This window comes from Nyctereutes procyonoides, unplaced genomic scaffold (assembly GCF_905146905.1).
Source record: "Nyctereutes procyonoides isolate TBG_1078 unplaced genomic scaffold, NYPRO_anot_genome, whole genome shotgun sequence".
Taxonomy (NCBI): domain Eukaryota; kingdom Metazoa; phylum Chordata; class Mammalia; order Carnivora; family Canidae; genus Nyctereutes; species Nyctereutes procyonoides.
Genome location: NW_026575082.1, coordinates 26369817 through 26393143, shown reverse-complemented (window position 1 = coordinate 26393143; position 23327 = coordinate 26369817).

The window sequence follows — 23327 nt, the reverse complement described above, 5'->3', positions numbered from 1 at the left end:
TCTTGGCCTTGAAACATCTGATCTAGAAGAGCATTCTCAGTAGAACAGTAAGAAATTGAAATCAAATATCTAGTAAGATCACCAGGTTTGACTCCATCTCTATGAAAACTGCACAAAAGCTTGCACGTCTGCTTCTTTATTAGACATTCACAGAAAACAGAAACCATAGTGTGTCTTGTGGAAAAAAAAAAAAAAAACGAAAGCAGACATGCTGGAGGATTCTCAACTTTCCCTTCGCCTTCAACTGTGGCTTTACCTCCCGTTTCTTTTCTCCCAACCCACATGGTTTTTGGGTGCTACCTCGCCTCCCCCTTGAACCTTGACCACCCAACAAACCACCAGGCTTGCAAAACACCAGCTCGTGGGAAGTGCTGCCCTGACTTCTCAGACACGATGGCACCAACTACCCCCAGCCAGAAACACAAAAACCAGAACAATCTCTAACAGCAAGTTTCACAGCAATTAAAGACAAAACTGCAGCCTGCGCCAAACCACAGAGATGCGTGTTCCCCTCACCTCCCTCCCCTGGAAAAGTTCAACCTCGATTCAACTCCATCTTCTGATCATCTGGCTTTCGCTGCTGTACACTGACTGGATAAAGCTTTTAAAGCCTGTTTGAATTACTTCCTGTGTTTCCTTTTGAAAGTCTTAACATCCACATAAACGCTGACATTTATATATAATAAGCTTCTGTGCATTGAGAAATAGAAGGTGGTACATAGGGATTTTATCAAGGACGTCCTCCACTTCATTCCTCCCTGGGGTCAGATGCCAGGCCCGCGGCTCATGGTGTGACAAGGGTGTGGCCCCTCCAAAGCTTGGAGGTTACTTCCTCCCCTCACCTGACTCCTGGTCCCCAGCTGCCTTACCTGGACAGCCTCCGCCCCGCAGCCCTGGAGGTCATTGCCTGACACCGAGAAGCACAGCAGGGCTATGAAACCTTCTGCTTACAACAGAGCAGTCAATCTGCTTCTTCTTGAGCTGTGACCAGTACCCGAACCCACATGCACCGCATGATTTTTTGCTGGTTAAAACCCCCTACTGTATTTTGATGGATTCACAGACTCGTCGAGCTGAAGAGGAGACCGCGAGGCATCGTTCCCTTCTGCAGCGGCGTCTCCCGCAGAACATACGCAGCAGTAAGAGCATCTCATGTTGCAGAGCATGTCCTACAATTTACAGAACGTTTACAAGCCCGGGGTCTCTGGTGCCCGACCCCAGACCTACAGGGACACCCAGTCTCTCCTTAAATACTACCGACAGCAGTGGCCGAGTTACACTGAAGGCTGTCCACTTCTTTGAATGGAAATCGTGCCAGCCAGTGAGAGTAAGTGTAGGTCTCCGCACCGACGGCCAAGCCTCGATGGTTCCAATCTGTCACCTGCACAATGGCAGGAAGTGCAGTTTTCCCAGAAAACTCCTGGGATTTCTCAGAGGTGCCCGTGGGCCATGCTCACCACTCTGCTCATCCTACCTGAGATGTTTCCCTAGCACCTCCAGACACTCCCAACACTCCACTCCAGCCTCAAACTCAGCCCATCACAGTTGCCACTGGAACCGGCTGCCTTCCTAGACTCTCAGTCTAGAATCATGTGCTTGCTCACAAAGAACGCTCCTCTGCATTAGTCCCAGTCTCCTGGACGACGTGTGGCAAGATTGCCTAGACACAGGATGGTCACGGCGGAATGGTTCTTTCCATTCACCCACACGTTCCTGTCTCCCTTGGGGCAGGCGGGTCAGGACAAAATACAAGATTAGCCACCAGTGGATAAACTAGAGCTGTCATTGCTTTCCAGCGTGCAGACCCAGTTATTGCACCTGGGCCACACTTTTTTTTTAATGAGCTGCTATCTCGAGGGGCCAACGTTGTCTTCTCTCGCCATCAGACGTCCACAGAGCCACTTCTACCAGTAATAGCTTTAAAATATGCTCGAAAGGAGCATCCTTCATTTTGGAAAGGCTTAAACTACTGGGTATAACTGAATACTCAGCAGTAGAATTGCCATTTGGATCCATCACCAGAAATCCCAGTTTCGGCCAGGCCCAAACTCCTTTTTTACATTTCTTCTAAAAACACAAAAAGAAAAATTCTAAAAAGTTAAATAAAAGTTGAAGAAAATTCTACATCTTTTTACCTCCTACCCTTTCATTTAAGTTTTGCCCTCTGGAGAAGACTTCCGCCCTTTGAAAGTCTATTCAGGTCCTAAATACCTAAGACCGTTTACTACTTTCCAGCCTGAAGATACCAATTTCTTCCCATTTCTCATAGGAAATAGTGGTGGATCATACATCAAGCTGCATCAGCTCTAGTTTGCTAAGGTGACTTGAAATGCAGAAATCCAAGGGTCGTCAGCTGAGCGTTTGACTCTTGATTTCAGCTCAGGTCATGATCTCAGTGTCACAAGATCAAGCCCTGAGTTGGGCTCCGTCCATGTGGAGTATAGAGCCTGCCTGGGATTCTTACCATAGTTCCGGTCAAAGTCCCCATTGACCTCCATTTGCTGAATCTAGTGGCCAGATGCAACATTCCTACAACCAGCTGTTCACTGGCCAACCCCACTACCAAGTACCTCAAACTTAACATGTTCAAAATGTGGAATTTAAGAAACAAAATAGATGAACATAGGGGAAGGGGAAAAAATAAGAAAGAGAGAAGGAAGCAAACCGTGAGAAACTCTTACCTACAGCGAACAAACTGAAGGCTGCTGGAGGGGAGGCAGGCAGGGGATGGGCTAACTGGGTGATGGGCACTTGCTGTGATGAGCGCTGGGTGTTATATGCAAGTGATGAATCACTAAACTCTACTCCAAAAATCAATTTTTAATATTATTAATTATATATTATTAATTATATATTATTAATCATCTATTATTAAGCAGAATTTAAATAAAAGCTTGAAATAAAAGTTAAACTATCATTCCGTCTGCTAATATGCCCCACCCACACTCTTCCTCACTGGAGTCTCTCAGCTGTTGTTAATGTCCTCCTTCCAATGGCTCAGGCCAAACAGCTTGGGTGTTATCCTTGATTTTTTTTTTTTTCATATCCCTTGTCAAGTTCATCAGCAAATCTGGTCAGTTCTTCCTCCTAAATATATCCAGAATTTCTGCACGCACATCTCCTATTCCCCTCCAGTATGGCCCTGATGCATACCATCCCTCACCTGGCTTTGTACAGTGGCATCCTCACTGGTCCCCCTGCTTGTTGACACAGTAGCTAAATTGATCCTGTTAAAACACAAGCCAGCTCATAGCACTCTTTTCAATATCCTCTGGCAGCTTGGCATCTCTTTCAGAGTAGAAGCCAAAAAGATTTTATAACTGTCTAACAAGCCTGGCAAGCCCTGCCTTCCCCTTACCTCTCACTGCTCTTCACTCACTCTCTCTGCTCTGGCCACCCTGGCCTCCCTGTGTCCCTGAACACACCAGGTACACTTCAGGCTCAGGCAGTCTGGAATGTTCCTTCCACAGATAGCCACATACCCTGCTTCCTCATCTCCTTTAAGTCTCCATCCAAATATCTTGTTGCTAAAAAGGAAGGGAAGGGAAGGGAAGGGAAGGGAAGGGAAGGGAAGGGAAGGGAAGGGAAGGGAAGGGAAGGGAAGGGAAGGGAAGGGAAGGGAAAAGGACTTCTAAAGGACCACTACTCAAATTATTTCTTTTTTCTTTTTTTTTTATTTTAAGGGCTGTTTGTGGTGTTTTTTTATAAATTTATTTTTTATTGGTGTTCAATTTGCCAACATATAGAATAACACCCAGTGCTCATCCCATCAAGTGCCCCACCTTAGTGCCTGTCAGCCAGTCACCCCCACCCCCAGCCCATAAATTATTTCTAAGAACAGACAAAACTCAATTATTTTTCTACCATAATACCCATGAAAATGTTTTAGTATTTCAGATGAGAAGTATTTTTTTTAGAATTTTTTAAAATTCTAATTTAAAAAATAGCTCAAAGCATATTTGGTTTTAATCTTTTTATCCTGAGATGGCATTCCTGCACATTTAAAGTTTGTCTTTTCTAAAATATTCTTTCAGGTGATTTTATCGGCCAAGATCTCCTTAGCAGATGCCCACTCTGCACCCTTGGAGGTTACACTGTTCCCAGTGGATGCCCAGGGCTTCCCCACTCCATCCCTTTATGCACACTAGCCCTGCATGGAAGGAGTCATCCCATCCACACTCAATTCTCCATACACTTTGCTTGAAGCAAGCTTTCCCTGATCTCTGCTGCAAAAAGATATCTCTTCTTCCTGAGAACCCAGAGCATTGATTTGTACTTCATAGTGTATCTGCTCTTGTATGTGTTTTTTTTTTATGGGACCTATGCACCCTTCCTGGGTATTGTGTGTTTCTTGGCATTATAAGCTGTATTTTAGTTGCTATTTTATCCCCTGTAGGGCTTAGAAGTACCTCACATAAAGTGTAATTTCAATAAAATATTCATCGAATCATTAGATAAAAATGGAATGATTAATAAGTACATTAAGGCACATTCTTAAATTGCCCCTTTTTCAATTACTGTTTTTAATTAGGCTTGTTTAAATAAAGGTATCGTTGTTATCTTGAATTAATAATACTAATGACAAGAGTACTGGAACTGCCTCCAATCATTTTGAGGTCATTATTTTAAACATGTTTTCATTGTCAAAAAAATATCTACTCCTAATATTTTCTCGGGCTTTGTATTTCCAGGTGTGGTTGCATGTATATAAAACACGCACACACACACACATATATGTAATGCATCATATGTCTACATATATTGGATATGGACTTATATGCACAAATATTCAACGACGGTCATCCTCAGCGAAGAACATGTACATATGCACAAGTTGTATTTTCTGTGTTGGCTTATGTTTGCGTGTTTGTGTAAGCATCACATAACTCTTCAAGTAGGACTATTGATCAACAGCGGGAGTAACTAATATAAAAACCCCGAGGCATTTCCAAGGACCAGAATACTTTGAAGTATTTCAGCAAGAACATATTGACCTCTTTTGGGAAAAGGATTGTGTGCGGCAATCAGACATGACTATCTAATGTTGAAGATCAAAGTGTATTGACTAAAATCTGCAGTTGCCATAGCTACTGAGCCCTGTGAATTTACTATAGTTCTCTTATTACAAGCACAAGATTTATAGTTAAGACCTGTCTTATTGACTAGAGAGGTTATCTGTTCACTAAATCTGGGAGTTTACTGTAATGATTTTCAGCCCACATTGTTTTGCTAAATTGAATCTGATTCAGTGAAATTAAAATTAAAACACAGTGTTCTCAAGGCACACATTCATAATCTACTCAAACTCCATCAGGCTTTTTAGGATGTGCAAAACATTCAAAAAGCAATTCCAGTCTTAGATGATAACTCTTTCTTCTGTCCACTGCATCCTGTTCTGAAACTCATGTACTTAGTTTTTTTTAATTTTGTTGTATTTTCAATAGTAAAATTTCTACTGATTTCATATTGATATCTTTTATTCCTTTGTTAAGACTTTGTTTCTTTACTGAGCTTTTATATTTTTTCATTTCTTTCAAGCATATAAGATGTTTATGAAGTATTTTTATATGGGGCAAGTTCTCCACTGACTGTAGCACCTGAAACAGACATACAGTGGCAAGGTTGACAAGTAAAACCAAGCCAGCATGTCTCAAATTGCCTCCTACAAAATAGCTTAATGCCTTTTCCCTGGTGACACCAATTGGATTTCTGAAGCTAGGTTTTGAATCCCAAAATCTCAACAATCAAAGCATGTCTGGGTTATCTGAAGCTACTTTCTGAAACCTTCCTTCCAAGGAGGATTTTTAACATAATCCTACATTTGGCTGCCTTCTCTATGATTGACATGGTTCTCAATCTGTGTGATCTATTATTCTAAAAATCATTTAATCATGTAATTTCTGAGTAGGTATTTGCCTGTTGGATCACTGTTCCTTATGAGATATTTTCCTAACTCGTTGGGAGTGGTTGCAGAGAGGAAAAATGGAGAAGCAACCAGCCAGTAACTCCCCAGGTATTTGTTGTGGGAGTAACTGAATTCTCTCCAGTTGTCAGTTGCCTTTATATTCATAAATGTGTCCTTGTGTTGACCTCCTAGGGTCTTCAGGGAAAGAACCTTCAAAACCTTTCTTGTTTATTATTCTGGAAATAAAATATGCAATAAGAAGAGTACCTACAAGGAAGTCCAAAAGTGTCTGCGTAGCAACCAGGCCAGGTTTGAATTCTTGGCCAAATCACTGAGTTTCAGTTTCTTCCACTAAGAAACAGAAAACCGATAGGCTATCCCTTCGTGTTGTTTTGTAAAGATACAGTAAGTTATATGAGCTGCACAGCTAAGTGACTGGTGCATGAGTGCTCAGCAAGATTAGGCTATTTTTAGGACATGCTACTCTGCTTAAATGCTTTTAAAACTAAGAAGAGAAAGGAAATATGAAGAAAAAATCATAAGAATTTTTGATTCCAAATCACTTTTAGAAGGTATAAGGCACTCACTTTATTGTATAAATTTATTGTATAACCCCCTCTTTAGCTCTGATCGGACAACACGTTTTAAATTTGTTCACAGGAAACATTAATCTTTTGGGAAATGCCACAGTTGTACTGTTGAACTTAATAGAAATACTTCATAGTAATTAGAAACAGTGACTACTTATCCAAATTCAGATCATTTGGGATAAAATGAAATACTGGAGCACAGTTATTGGCAACTCATTACAACTAGAGTTCTTTTTGTTTCCTAGTTGGAAAAAACAACAATAAACAAAACACAGTAAGATCCAGAGTTTTCTAATCTATTTTTAAGTTCTTTCCTGGGGTGCCATCAGCAGCCTTAAAAAGAAAAAATACAAAAAGCAGTAAAGTACACTGGAACTCCAAGGCTAGGGACCATGATCATGTGGCTTCTTTATTAATAATACTGGCCTAAGTCGACATGGTCTTAACTAGATAAAACAAGGCAATGTCGGAAGTATGTTGGTAAGGAATAAAGTTTTTTGTTTAACATACAAGAACATCACACCTTCATGTCCTTGCCTCCAAGCAATCTCTCTATTCATTAGCAAAAAAGAGCATAAGATAATATGCAGCCACGTGATTAAAAAAATTAGAATCATTTAATATCCATTTGGAGCATAACTCGATATCTATATCTATTTAAAATACTGTAGGGTATGATCATCAAATAGAAATCAAGCTGAAAAAGTAGCTCATGGCAAATTTCCATTTTCTCAGGCCAAGTGGATTTGCCCAATTGCTCACTCATCCTTAAGTCAATAATTCTTTTCTCTTGCTCAGGTGATTTACAGTCTTCAGGTCATGCATTCCAGAACATTGTGGGCAAATCCTTTGTGTCCCTTTCCCTAGCCTTTCTACCTAGGTTTTTATCTGCACCAGTTACGTCTGCATCAAACCCAAGGAAAAGCCAAATTGGAGTTTTCATACCAAGTGCACCTATAGGAATCAAGAAAACACATGGAGAAACAAAGTTGTTATTGTAATATGTAGCAGTGAGAGCATGCCTTCTGTTCTACTGAGAATTAATATGTTTCTCAGTTGTTCTTATTCTGAAACAGCTTTGTTGTAATTTGGCAAGACTTAGGTATGTGGGAGTTTTTTTTCCGGTTGGCCCATGGACAATTTTAGTATGAGATATAACAATAATTGCTGGTCAGGGTATTAAAGCCCAGAAGACAATTAAATAATGCAAAAGGAACAAAGTGTAATTTCCAGGTTGTGTTACTACTTCCCCGTATCTTGCTCTGTAGAGAATGTAGATTGCTACTCAATGGTTTTATTATAAAATCTTGCTGTGAACAACATATAAGCTATAATTTAACTGGGGTTTTTAGGGTAAACAAATAAAAAATTTAAAAGAAGTAAACTAGGATGTAGCTTCTGGCTCTTCCACTGAAATAAATATATCTTCTCTGAAGCGCTATAACTTGGGTCTTTGAGTTCAACCCATGAAGAGGGTTAGGTTTTTACATTAAAATGAGATGTACTGGGAAACCAGAGGTTGTGTATACAGACACAACCTTAGAAGCAATGCCTTCTAAGTAAGTTCAGACATGTCCTAAGTAACGTTGTAAAGTTACCAGTGATTTCAAACATTAAAACTTTCCTAAATTTGTTCTTTTTAATTCTAATTTTATACATTTTAGTTATGCTTGAATCATAGAGTCAAATCTAAATTCTTTTTCTTCCCTGAAAACAGATTTGAAACTGTGCCATAGAGATTCCCATGATTAATAAATACCCCTGGAGCAACCAACAACGAAAGATCTGAAAGTGAATCCTTCCAGCAAATATCTTCTTTGAAATCCACAGTTTAAAAATATTACCATAAGTATTTGTTTCAGATTGTTTAGATAGTCAGACAAGGCCTTACAAATAAAAATAAAAATGCGATGAGAATATTCCCATAAATGGCTCAAAAGGACCCAAAATGAGAAAGACTCAAAACAGTTCCTTCATATATTTGGTTGTAGAATAGTCATTATTCTTTTGAAACTGAATCCAAGGATATAAAGAGTAACAACAGACCATTGATATATATACTTATATACACATACACATACGTATACATATATTAAGCTACCAGCAAGCTATAACCTCAAAGGAACTAAATTGTGAAGAGGGATGAGTTCTTCCTACTTGATCTGAGGTTAGTTACTACTTTCATGCATAGGTGCAACTGCCAGGTCTGGGCATGGTTAAACAGAGTATCTTGCCTCCCAAAGGCCAGGGAAAGGGGTGGGTTGGAAAGCTGGGGAAGGAGAAGTCAGCAAAATGTTTAGCAAGGTCATGAACCTGCTTGAAGGACTGGATTCCAGACCAGTTTCAAATGCAGAAATAGTTCCTCCAATCGCCACTGATTCTATCCCACATGTTTGTAGGGGTTCAGGTTGCTTAGTGCTGGGCTGCAAAGCAAGGAAAGCTCTCTTGCAGTCCTAATGGTGCTTAGATTCCCAAAGTCTCCCTAGAGAGCCGGTGATACACATAGAACAGATTTTGCCCTCAGGACATTTAACACAAGAGGTGAGCTGAACTTAATAAAGGTATAACCCAGCCTCAGATCCAGCTCAACTCCTGACCGGATCAAAAAAAAAAAAAAAAAAAAAAAAAAAAATCTCTTTCTCTAGGTATCTGACAAAGAAAAAAAGCAGGATCTCTCTGGAGAAAAGAAGACTTATTCTAGTATCTATGGGTCTTTTAAACATTGTATCTGCCATACAACCTAAAAATTATATTATAGTTTTTAGGAGAACATGACCCATAATTGAGACTTTTTTAAAAAAAGGTTTATAGAAGCAAAACCACAGGTGATCCACATATAAAAATTAACACACAAGGACTTTTAAACACAGCAAAGCTTTAAAGAATTTAGAGGGAAAGATGGGGGAGTTTCAGCAGAGAAATGAAAAATCCATAAGGAAACGAATGGAAATTCTAGAAGTAAAAATAGAAATATCTGAATTAATGATTTGTTGAATGGACTTAACAGTCTAGATTCAGTAAAAGAAACAATTAGATCACAGAGAAGTCAATAGAAATAATATTAACTGAACCACAGAGTTGAAAAAAGAACTCTAGAGACCTGTGAGAAATAACAAGTGGTCTTATATGTGTGTAATTAGAATACCAGATAGGGAAAAGAGAAAACCAGGCTAAAGAATAATTTGAAGAGATTATAGTTGAGATTTTTTTCAAAATCAATGAAAGACCTCAAGCTACTGACTATAGAAATGAAGAAGAACTTAGAATAAATAACCAAGAAAACCATACCTAGGCATAAAACAGTCACAGTTCTTAAAACAAACAAAAAAAAAACAGAAGACATTAAAAAAAACAGTGAGATCAAAATATCATATCACATTACATTTAGAGAAACAATGATAAGAATTAGATCTGACCTCTCATCAGAAATAATGGAAGCTGGAAGAAATTGGATTGATATCTTAAAGTACAGTAAGGGGGAAAAGTCAATCTAAAATTCCATACTTTGCAAAAACATCCTTCAAAATTGGAAGTGAAATAAAGATATTTTCAGATGAGCAAAATCTAAGGCAATTTGTCACCAGCACATGTGCACTACAGGAAATACTAAAGGAATTCCAGGAAAAGGGGAAATTATTCCAGATGGAAGCCTTGACTTTGACTTTCAGAAAGGAAGGAAGAGCCCCAGAAATATACAATGTCATTTTTTTAAGTTAAAATAATAATTTTGGGATGCCTGGGTGGTTCAGTGGTTGAGCCTCTGACTCAGGTTGTGATCCCAGGGTCCTGGGATAGAGTCCTCCATCAGGCTCCCTGCAGGAAGCCTGCTCCTCCTTCTGCCTCTGCCTCTGCCTCTGCCTCTCTCTCTCTATCATTCTCTGTCTCTCATGAACAAATTTAATTTAATATAATTAATTAAAATAATTTTTGGTTAATGTAATAACATTTATTATGGGATTTTAAGATATACAGAAGTATATGAAATGAAATTATTGGCAGATATAAGTAACAGAGAAACAAATTCAATTATGGTGACTCATAGCTAGACATAATTATGTTTTATTTATTCCATTGAAAAACTGAGTTTTTTTGACCATACAGGAATTCATATGCCAAAGCTGTGCCACATAGATAAGATGGGAATTGAATTGTCTTAGAAAATAAAAAAAACTGCACCCCACTCTGTTGTTACACAAACCGTTGTTAGGTCTTCCAAATGACTCACAGGTTTGGTAGACGGAAAGACACATAAATGGGGTGACTGGTAAGAAAGGGGTGGGAGCATGGAAGACCTCAGCAGTCACCTTGGGCGGTGGAGGGCTCTCAAGAGCACCGGATGTGGGATGTGGGATATGGGATGGCCAGACACGTGTTTTCTGAAGCTGATGAAATCTTAGGATCAACTCCTGTGTGTGGAGGAAAGCCACCACATTCCTTGAACGAATGACATTCATTTCTATAAACCAAATTTCCCTGAATTAGTTCATACTTATCATACACTGGCCCACCCAAACTCCCCAAATCTTGTTTTTAAAAACCCATATAGGTTGTTCTTATACCAGAAACTTTCATTTATGGTTTTCCTCTCTGACTATCCCAGGGGTCTCACACGGAGTTTCCAAGCCGAATGTTCTTACTCGTTACACTACCTATTTTTATAAAAAGCTAGACAAGACTCCTTTTTTTTTTTTTTTTTTTGGAGATCTATTTTGTCCTTTAACCTCTTGAGTTTTGTATGTCTTTGACATCACCAAGTGTTTACTTTATTATGATTTATTCATATGTGTGATGATTTCCTTAGTGATTTGAGGTCTCCTTTGTGCTTTCTCTCTCTCCTCAGCCCCTCTCTCCCCTCTTTCTGTTTACCTTGGGTTGTTGAACACTTCTCTTTTGTGGGTTTCTGTGGACTTTTCTGTGTCATCTCATGCTGATTCTTTTCTTCTTTCTCTCTCAGTTTCCCTTGGTTACAATACCCTCTCTCAACCATTAGAAGCTTTCCTCCCATACAGACTCTAAGCAGGTGTTTCTTCCAAGGCAGGTGTATCTAATCTCTTTCCCTTATCAAGAACTTCATAATATTTTATTAAATATTCCCCAAAACTAGTTTTCCAGGATAGCTCAGATGTCTATAAGCTCGCTCCTCTGACAAGACCACATGTCCCTGGCATAGCCACGATTTTATTTTTATGACACTTTATGCTTGGTCAGGTTTATCAGAGTGGCAGATCTGAATTTAACTATATGAAGCTGACCCAGTTTACCATTCTTAAATTTTAGTTCTGGAATGCCTAAAAGCCCCCAATATCTCTGAGGCCAAAAATGTTTTCACAGTACCAAGGCATCACTTACTTTCATATTCCTCTTCTCCCATGAATGTACACGGGAGGTCCCCTAAGACTGCTTGATGAGTGGTGACATCATTGCTCTACTGGCTGATGGACTTGTGTATTCTTGTTCACTCTCTAAAATTTTCAAGGGTAGTAGGTTTAGGGTATAAGCATATGTGTGTTCAGATATTTATTTACCTTTTCCGCAGTATTTCCTCTCCTCACTCACTATCTCCTGTTAGAGCTGTTAGGATATCTGTACCCACTTTATTCAGTAAATTATCATGTTTGAAATTCTAAAGTTTTTCCTGCCCCTATGTGGGAACACAACTATATACACTTTATAGTCTTGTTTTACAATGATATTTCAAAAAAATTTTTTAAAGATTTATTCATATATTCATGAGACACAGAAAGAGAGAGAGAGAGAGAGAGAGAGAGAGAGAGAGGCAGAGACACAGGCAGAGGGAGAAGCAGGCTCCATTCAGGGAGCCCAGTGTGGGACTCGATCTCAGGACCCTGGGATCACACCTTGAGCCAAAGGCAGGCGCTCAACTGCTGAGTCACCCAGGTGTCCCTCAAAATTGTTTTTATTTTTATTTTTTAATTTTTTTTTCAAAATTGTTTTTAAAAGCTTTCTAAATTTTATTTAAAGTTCTTTTATGATTAAAAGGCATTTATTCTAAAATAAAAATATTCTATTTTTCTCATATTTCAGAATGAAACTTAAAAGGCGACTTAAAAGGGGATATTAAAAGATAAACTTTCTCAAGCCGTAGCTGTATTGCCTATGATTAAAGATGCTGACAATTATGAAAATTACATTAAAGAGTTAGTTCCCAGACTCAAAGAACAGAGGAAAACACTCCAAAGATGTTGAGGAAACTGTAATTAGGGAACAAAAACATGACAAAAGCTATCTATATCTCAGCTCTGTAGATGTTGATAATTTACCTTTTCATGTCCTATGCAACTTCGCATTTAAAAAAAAATGTTTTAGAGAGAGGGAGAGAAAGCATGGGTGCACATGAGCACGGATAGGACAGGGGCAGAGGGAGAGGGAGAGAATCTTTAAGCAGACTCCATACTAAGTGTGGAGCCCGACTTGGGACTGAATCTCATGACCCTGAGATCAAGACTTGAGCCAAAATCAAGAGCCAGACGCTTAACCTACTGAGCAACCCAGATGCCTCAACAATGCCACTTATAATGCATTTTTGAATGGCATTGTGATGCCCACAGGGTCTTTATTTTTAACGATTTTATTTATTTATTCATGAGAGTCACAGAGAGAGAGGCAGAGACCCAAGCAGAGAGAGAAGCAGGCTCCATGCAGGGAGCCCTACGTGGAACTTGATCCCGGGACCCTGGGGTCACGCCCTGGGCTGAAGGCGATGCTAAACCAGAGCCCCCCTGGGCTGCCCTCACAGGGTCATTTTCAAACCAAATATTTAGAGCTTAAAGAAAAAGCAATTACATATTTTAAATGCCAAAACCCAGGATTGATACACTTGTAAAATACTGTAGAAATGAATTGCTGGAGAGATCAAATGCGCCTGGAGCAATGGCTCTCAACCTTAGTGGGCATTTCAAACATTTCAAACACTTGGACGGCTCTTTGGAATGCAGGTTGCTGGGCTCCACCGCAAGAGTGTCTGTTTCAGTATGTCTGAGGTAGAACTTGGGAATTTGGGGAATTTGCTTTATTAACTGGTTCCCAGGTGAAGCCAAAGCCGCTGGTCTGAGAATCACAACTTGGGAATCACTAATCTACAGCAATGATTCTCAAATTTCAATGTGGAAAAAAAAATATCCTTGGGGAGTTTAACTACAAAGTCCTGGGTTCCCGCCAGTCCCTGATTCTAGAGAGTGATTGAATAGGTCTGAGTAGATCTGAAAATGCTACAACTTTCTACAACTTTCGGAAGCTTCCCCAGGTGATTCTGATGACAACAGACAAAGGACTTTGCTCTAGGTCTTTAAAAAGCTCCCCCCGGTGATGTGAACACTCAGCCAGGGCTAAGAGCCAGTGCTTTGGCTCTCTCTTTCAAATGGTCTGGCAATACTTCTAGATGACTTGGCAATACTTCGAACCATTCCACATGTTTTTCGATCCTCGCCCTCTGCATCTGGAGCAGTGGGTCTGAGGCCCTCCACAGACTACAGCCCTACAGTGCGACCTGCCCAACACCCTCCTCCTCCCTCTCCCACCTCACCGACCATATCTATCCCCGCTCCTTCACTCTTGGTTTATAGGCCTCTGATCCATGCTAAGCCATAAAGCTTAGGTTTATTAGCAGTTCTTGCCTACCCTGGGGAAAAAAAAAAAAAAACAGCAAACAACAAACAACAACAACAACAATAAAAAAACAAAGGAACAAAAGAATAAAGATGCCCCAAACGAAAATAAAGGTAGGAGTATTAGAATCCCTGGATTCACTAGTTACTGAGGCACCGGCATAAACTAGTCTATTTCTGTGAGACGTCGCAATATCCAACCCAAAAAATCTGTGCTTTTTGTTTTTGTTATGCTATTTGACTTAGAGATCTATAACTTGCGGCCAAAAATTTAACTTATACACATTATGGAAACACGTGCACCCCTCATTGACAAGACCCAATCCCCAGGACACCCACTGAAGGAGGGCAGATACTTGCGGATGTGAAAAATGAGGCTCTGGAGGATTAAGAAGCTTGCCTGAGGTTACACGGAAAGATAGGGCCAAAAGCAGAAATGAAAACTGTTCATTGGTGTCTTTCTTTTACACTGCACGGCTTCTCCGAGCATGAATCTGGGTTTACCTAAAACATCCAAAGGCAACACAGTGGCTTCTTCTAAAGTGGTGTGCATGGAAATCCTAAGCCAAATATTGTGAGAACAAATCGGAATTTCCAATGATTATTTAGCTGTTACCAATCTAATGAATGAAACATGTTTGGGCTTAGCCGACAGACATCGTCAGGATCTGTCCTTCAGGATTTCTACGCCTCCTTGGAAAAGGTCAAGGACACAACGGCTTTTTGGAGACAGAGTCCCTGACCTATTGAATAGTGTACCCAAGCGTACCGTAAATGTCTGTGGAATGCACAAGCTGGTCACCATCCCTGCTGAACCACAGCCCAGGCGCATGCCTTGACTTTTATGGCACTTGAATAATGATGTACTTTAAAGAGTGTGAGGGGTATTAAAAATTCTGGTCTTATACCAAGTTTTTTCATTCCTTGTGAAAGGAATTCTTTCCACCTATCTACATGAAAGGGTGCGGAAACCATAGAGAAAGACGAAAGAAATTCTTCTTGTCTATACTGTTTTCTATCTTCAAACATGACCTACTGTGTGAGATGTTGGACGTACTCAAATGACCCCATCAGAATTTTCAATTGCCAGGGCGGTCTTCTGAAAGCTGGACTTTGGTATAAAAGAGATGTCTAGAAAAATGAATGCTATAGAGTTACTAGTCATTTTCACTAATCTAAGTTTTCCAGACAAAATTTCAAAAACACTTGGATTTTGTTGCATTTTTAACGGTGATTTTAAAAGGAATATAGGGGTGCCTAGCTGGCTCGGTGGCTCAGTTGGTTAAGCATTTGCTTTTGGCTCAGGTCATGATCTCAGGATCCTGGAATTGAGCCCCAAGTCTGGCTCTCCGCTCAGCAGGGAATCTGCTTTCCATCCCTCTCCCCCACCCCCTTTCTCTCATTCTTTCTTAAATAAATAAAATCTTAAAAAAAATATATAAATACAAAGCACAAATTTCCACAATCATGTACCCTACACACAGAAAGAGAATAGTGACTTTTTTTCCTCCGGGATGACAAACTTCAGTGTAGGCAACTCAAAATATTGGGTGGTATGTGCAGATTGGAGGTCGTGGGTTATATAGGTAACCAGATGCTTTCCTGGGAGGAGGAAAGTGTTCTGAATAATTTGATCCAGGATGATATTGTGATATTAGTCACAGAAGTCTTTCCTTCTTATAGAAGGGAAAATGTAAGCAGGCTTTCGTAATAACAACTACGACTCACGAACAAAAAAGAACAGTTAAATATGAAAAACAGTTATCCTAATTTAACAAGTTTTGCCTCATTAGCTTTCTTCTGTTCTAAAAAATATTAAACTAAGAAGTTTTCATTTTTATCCTCATCTGTTTGGGCTGCTATAACAATATCACCCAGACTGGGTGGCTTATAAACAACAGAAACGTATTTCTCACAGTCCTGGAGACTGAGATCAGGGCGCCAGCATGGTCAGGTGGGGGCTGTCTTCCAGGCTGCGGCCCTCTACTACACCTGTGGTGGAAGAGCTGTGGAGCTCTGTGGGGCCTCTTTTATAAAGGCACTAACCCCAACCACCTGCCAAAGGCCCCACCTCCTAACACCATCCCCCTGAGGGTCAGGTGTCCATCAGTGAACGTGGGGAACATGAACAGTCAGATCATAGCAATTATTTTCAATGCAACGAGGAACAACTGCCAATTCCGGGGATCGTGCTGTGTGTCAGACTCTGTGCTAGGCTCTGTGCTAGCCTATCACCACGCTGGATCATCACCACCATCCCATAAGGTGATTATTATCTTAGCTTGTATTAGTACCAACTGCTGTGTCACTAGCCCCCAGTTTCATAGTCTAAAACAATAACCACTATTAGCTCATAATTCCTGTGAGTTAGGAAATCAGGCACCGCCTGTGTGCCTCAGGCTCATATTCCTGGCTCTTGGCAGGCCTCTTCACTGGCTGTTGCCTGGAGACACCAGCTCCTTGCCACATGTCCCTCCTGGCAGGGCTGCTCACGACTGGCAACTTGCTTCCCTCAGGGCAGAAGGTTTAAGAAAAAAGAGCAAGGAAGCACCTCCAAGCAGGAAGCTACAGTCTTTGCAAAATCCAACGTTGGGATCCTATCACATCTGCCATATTCCACTCATTGGAAGAGAGTCACTCAGCACAGCCTACGTTCAAAAAGAGAGAATGTCACAAGTGTGCAAACGCCAGGAGGTAGGGATCAATGAGGCTCTCTTAGAGGCCGCCCACCACAGAGTTCTTATCATTTTAATAGTTGAGAACGGGGAAGCGGGGATAAAGAACTTGCCCAAGCCCATTTGGCTGTTCTATGATGAAACAGACTTTCCTTGCTAGGCTATTGGAGCTCGGAGATCAAGTTCTTAGTCGATATGCAATAGAAAATAAGTCTATTTTAAGAAATTAACCTGTTTCAGGCTAACCCCTCTTGAGCATTTCCGCTTCTATAGGAAAAGCTTAAGACCAATGAATGGAATAACTTAGATTTGCCAATGCACCCTTTGACCTACAGACCTACACCGCTGGACCCTCAATATATTTGTAGACATTTTGGGATCTAGCAATTTTCTCAAGTTCATTGCTCCTTCAGGTTTGTATATTAGTTGAGAAAATAGGAAATGACTGACACGTTTTTGTATGTTTTACAGGCTGGAATGCTTAGAAGTGTGTATTTGGCTTAAGGTTATTGTGAAAGAAGAATATAGGATTTTGCACAGAGTCGGCTTTATTGGAGAATGATTAGAAACATCCAGCCTCAACCTAGCTGTTGCGCAGCAGTTGAAGAGCCAATGTGTGTGTGTGTGTGTGTGTGTGTGTGTGTTTAATCTCAGAAAGAAAGCAAATGCAGAACTCTTAAGAGGCATGAAAAACGATAGTCATTTATAAAGGGGATCCTGATATCCTGATATTTCTTATTTAGGTTGAAATGCTTGCCACGAGTTAAAGGAGTCCAGAGAGCAAATAAAGAAAGGACTTTCTAGGTGCAAGTTCTATCATAATCCACGAATTAGCTACGGGAGAGCCAGAGAGGCTCTCAGACTACTGCATTATCACTTCAGTCAGGCCCTCTAGGTAAACCCAATGGCCTGCATCCCAGTCAGCACAGAGGGATTATCCAGCTGTCACCTCTCTCCCAACTGAACGTGTCACAGCTCAGCGGCCACATGGCGGCTCTCATTGATTTTGTGTATTGCTCCTGTGGAGGAAACTTCGGCATTACCTACGGTCTTCAGATACTCACCTGCATTCCTTTAACACTAACACATTGCGAGCTCTTAATAAATGTTTAAGAACTGCCCTGCAATTTTTTTTTTCTGCCCTGCAATTTTATGAACACATGGATGGTTTGAGCTTTGGATTTTTCATCTTTATATTGATTGCAACCAGCTGGTAACATAAGTGACAAAATTCTAAGAGACAAGTTGCTTGTTCACAATATACTTCATTCAGCAAAAAGAGAAGAAGGTATAAATTTTTCAAGATGAGTATTCCTTATAGGATTTCCAGTCACTAGCATCTACACTTCGGGGATTATTCTTTGAACCACACTTTTGTTTTTCGCTTGCCCATGAGGTGGTCTGAAAATCCACTTTGTGCTGGAGAGCATTCTCATCATAGAAGTTAGATAAAAATATTTTTCATGCTTGCATGTCTAGGCATCTGAATTTAACAGCCCCTCACGGACCACTAATACGGTGAAGGAGGAAAAAATGTATTTCTCTTTAGAGAATGATAATAATATTAGCAAAGAATTTGATGTGATTGTACCTCTTGTGATAATCCACACTTCTGTATTTCCAGTACACTTCTATAACTAATGCACCAAGTACTATTTGAAAAATTGTGTGATTTATACTCAGTAAATTTCAGAGTAACCATTTGTCATCATTCTTTTGTGTGTGTGTGTCATTCTATGTGAAAATTAAAAGTGACAGTATCTATGAACTGCATAGCAAATCCTTGCCATATAAAAATGAACATTAAAAAAATGAACATTAAATAGTTAAACTGGATATAAAATTTTTAATATAAATATTTTAATATAAATAGCCAAATGACATACTTTCATATAATTATTCAATTTAAAAATTTTAAAACATCGAGTTGAATTTGCACAACGCAATTAAGTTGCCCTGACATTACCAGCGCTTGGGGCCAAAGCTTTCCCTTCTCAATCTATCTTCTTCTATTCTTGTTTGGTCTGTGTTGAAGTTTTTGGAGAAGAGCGAACTGGGACTACTGAGCTTTGAACCGATGGAAGAGAAAGAAGGGGGACTTGTGTGGTGAGAGAAGCCAGAAGTCGGTTTTGTTCACCCTTAACCCTGCCCCTGCCCTTACTGACTGGTTTGCCGACCATCAAGTGTGAGGGCCTGGTCGATGATTCCCACTCTGCAGCGCATCCTGGTTGGCTTGCTTTCATCATCCAGCCTTACGTTCACCATGCAATTACTGAGTGCCAACTGAATGCTTGGCACATCCTCTAGTTGTCACCACCACCATCTCAGGAGGTAGATGGTAGCATTATCCTCCCAGAGAGAAAAGTAAGGCTTCAGAGTCAAGTAACTGCCCCAATCTCATAGAAGTAGTGACTCAGCTGGAGCTCAGGTCTTCCTAACTCTGCACCTACACTCTAAGCTTGCTCACGTATTTTTGAGATGATCGCTGGGCCCCCAAGATGCCATCCATGCATCACAGAGAATGTTATCAAAAGGGAACCACTATGATTTTAGGGTAATTATTAACAAACTCTCTTACCCAAATCTTAAATTCTAACATCCATGCTCCCGCACTGCCAAAGGTGAGTAATAGTCACCTGAATTGCACAGTCAACAAGATGATCTCCTACCTACTGGATCGCCTAGGCATTCTTTAAGAATGAAGTAAAGCAGGGGGAAAAAGAGTTTCTCTTTATCGTATTTTAGGTTTAGCCACGAGTCTCTAGAATGAGATGCTCTGCGGCTTCAATATACATGACAAGGTGTTTTTTTCATTATATCATAGTGTCTTCTCAACCAATCGTCTAAACAAAATGGCATCTCTATTATGAATAAATCTTAACTTCACCCTCTCCACCAAATCTTTAAAAGATCTACCACACTTAAAACCATTCAGAAAATTTTAACGTTTTCCCGTTTTAAGGAATAATTACATCAGGTCACATTTTCATAAATATGAGTGTTTTTGTTTTGCTTTGCTTTGCTCTTTGTCAGCATTTGGTCCACCTGTCTGATCAGTAAGCTGTGAATGAAGCCAGAAACCTTGCCTTATGGCTTTAGTTATGGTTGAAAATGCAACAGTATTTTCTATTTTACAAAATCTGTCACATGGTCAAACACACGCAGCCAAATGGCTGTGACTTAGCACCGCACCGTGGCAGGTTCCTCTCATTCACTGAAAGCATTTCCCACTGTTTCAAGGAAAGAGCCTAGACATTAAAGACAAATGTTGTATTTCTATATGTAGACATTTTTCCCCCTCTGTTGTTTACAGCCAAGATCCACATTCTTGGCTCTGGAGTCCAGACGACTCTCACACTGACTTGCTTCGGGACATGTGCTCTACATTTGTCTCTTAGGATGCAAATAGCTTAGGCATGTGCTGACTAAAACTCGTAACACCAAGGGGATTTAGTTAGATTCATACAGCCTGGCTAACACTTTGCTACAAAATTTAGATAAAGATCGCAAAATAACGCTTTCTTCTTCTCCTTCTCCTTAACCTTTTACCATTAGACAACTTTTCAGATTGTTTCCAGCCAACTTTACTAAGAAATTGAATCAGCCTTCACACCCGAATAAATGATAAAAAATTGAGGTCAGAGACTATCTTTTGGATGAGTCGGAGAATACATCCTCACGTCCATTTGAATGCATTAATTGATGGGGATGAGCCTTCTGCCTGAGAATAAGAGAAATTCTGACACAGGGAACAGCCACAGATACAGTCAAAATGGGAGAGTGGAAGACCTTCTTTCAAGAATGCTGGGTCTGGGGAAACGTAGGGGGACAAAGCCATAATATTTCTTAATATTCACATCCCAGTAACTACCTTCCAAAGCGTTTTCAGTCAGTATTGGCAGGCTTGTATCAGAAATCCAAAGAGAAATGGAAAATGGTAATTACTTCATTTCCCTTATAGATGAGTTGCCAAAATTTCTTCTTTCTGAGGTTGTCCAGGGGGCCACAAGAGTAAAATAATGTTTATAGTGCCCAAATGTTAAAATCTCAAGGACTATCAGCCCGAGTCACATTAAAATGAAAAGTGTTTAGAAAGAAAGTGCATGGCGATTCTAAAGAAAAGGCCAAACTACTCTGCTCAGATCTTAAAGTTCTGAGAATGGAATAGAGATTATCTCTTTCTTGTATTTTTAAGCGAGATTTTTCATGTGTATGTGTTTTCATTAGAAATTTTGAATAAAAAAAATTTTGAATCACCTCCGTTTTTTTGGCCCTTTGTAAATTTTTGTGTTTATTTAAATTTGCTTTGAGTTCTTATTTATGTATGTACATATATTTACACACATATTTACATACATATATAAGGAATATGTATACATATATGTACTGTCTACATACACGAATACATATAAATGTATTTATAAGAAGCAGTTCCATCGCCACTTCCCACTAGTGAATGAGAACATTATTCGAGGATTGCCTCTGTACCCTGTGAGCACTTTTACATGATGCTTTATTCACTCATTATAAATTCATTCAACAAATGATTGTACTTTACCGTGCATCAACACTAATGAAAACCAGATAAAACTCACTAGTATCTCCCCTGCAAACTGTGAATTAGTGGTGCTCTTCTTGAAGATGACAAGGAGAATATTCATTGTAATTTAAGCCTGAATATATAAAAGTCAGCAGGACTATGGGACACAGTTCTATTAAAGACAAATGTTTGTAAAGGATTGGGTGAATGGGAGAGAATGTCTTCACAGAAGATCTTACCATTTACTAAATAGAATGAAAAGGGAATCAGACTCATCCTCGATATCTTCCCATCTCTCTCTTTTTTTTTATGATCTAATAAAATATTTATCTTCAGTAATTCTCCAGCCACTGAGAACACACATAACCTTGCTCTTCTCCTTCTCATTTTTTCACACTCACTTTGGGTCCTGAGTTTGTTTATTTATTGAAATGTACGTTACAGAATGTATCTTTCTCCAGCTTTACTGAGATGTAATTGACATGTAACACACCGCAAGAGCTTAAGGTATGCGGTGTGACGGTCTGATATACAGATATATTGTGAAATGATTAGAGTAGGGTTAGTTAACACATCCATCACTCCCGGCACTTATATTTGTGCATGCATGTGTGTGTATTAAGAACTTTTAAGATTGGCTGTCCTGACAACTTTCAAATACACGATACAAAATTGTTAACTATACTAACCATGTAATACATTACACCCCCAGATCTTTTCAAAATCTTATAACTTGACTATTATTTATATTCCCCAAATAAATGAGAACATATAATGTTTGTCCTTCGATTGACTTATTTCACTCAGCATAACACCCTCCAGTTCCATCCACGTTGAAGGGAATATAAGGGAGAAGAAATGTGTGGGAAATATCAGAAAGGGAGACAGAACATAAAGATTCCTAACTCTGGGAAACGAACTAGGGGTGGTGGAAGGGGAGGAGGGCGGGGAGAGGGGGTGACTGGGTGACAGGCACTGAGGGGGGCACTTGACGGGATGAGCATTGGGTGTTATTCTGTGTGTTGGCAAATTGAACACCAATAAAAAATGAATTTATTATTAAAAACATCTTATAACTTGAAATTTATAGGCTTTGACCGTCTTCACCCATTTTTCTCCTCCCACCCCACCCCTACCTCTGGCAATCGGCAATCAAGGAAGTGCTCTCTTTTCTATGAGATCAGTTGTTTCACATTCCACATATGAGTGAAATTATACAGTACTTGTCTTTAGCTCTCTGACTCATTTCACTTAGGATATGCCCTCAAGGTTCATCTATGTTGTTGTAAGAGGTAACATGCTTTTCTCTTTGGTGGTTGAATATTCCATCACATGTATATTTTAATATAATTAATTAATTAATTACCATCAGGCCCGATTCTCTGGTCAGACTCCCTGGCTGGGGGGACTAGAGGCTGTACTCAGCAGGGAAGCAGGGCTACAGATCTGCTTTCCTGCCCCCGTGAGGCTATAGAACAGGCTCCACAGCTGGTGAGACTGCTTGGCTAGGGATCCAAAGCAGGGAGACCTGCTAACTGAACTCCCCGGCCATGTAGGGGCACATCTGCAGAGCCACTAGCTAGGATCTCTGCTCAGGCAGGCTGCAAGGAAGAATGCGATCCACCCAGGCCTGAGTGCTGGTCGCTGTAAGCCCCGCCTCCTCCCCACTATCTCTCTGATCCCCAAGGGTCTGCAGGAGGCAGGATCTGAGTGGGCCTCTTGAGAAGCATCCCACAAGGCCAGGAGAGCTTGTGGTTCACCTTAGACTCTCCTCCCACTGGAAAAACGTAGGCCCAGGGAGATCTGGATGTGGGTCTGTGCTGGCCAGGGGAAGGAGCAATGTGGCAGCTCCTCTCGCCTGTCTAATGCTGTTCTACTTGCTCTCTGTTCAGGGACTGCTTCTGCTTCAGCCTCACCCCTGGATTTGAGGATTTTCCCAATGGTGTATTGTCTATGAATTGTCAATGGTCTTCTGTGAGTGACACTGAAGAT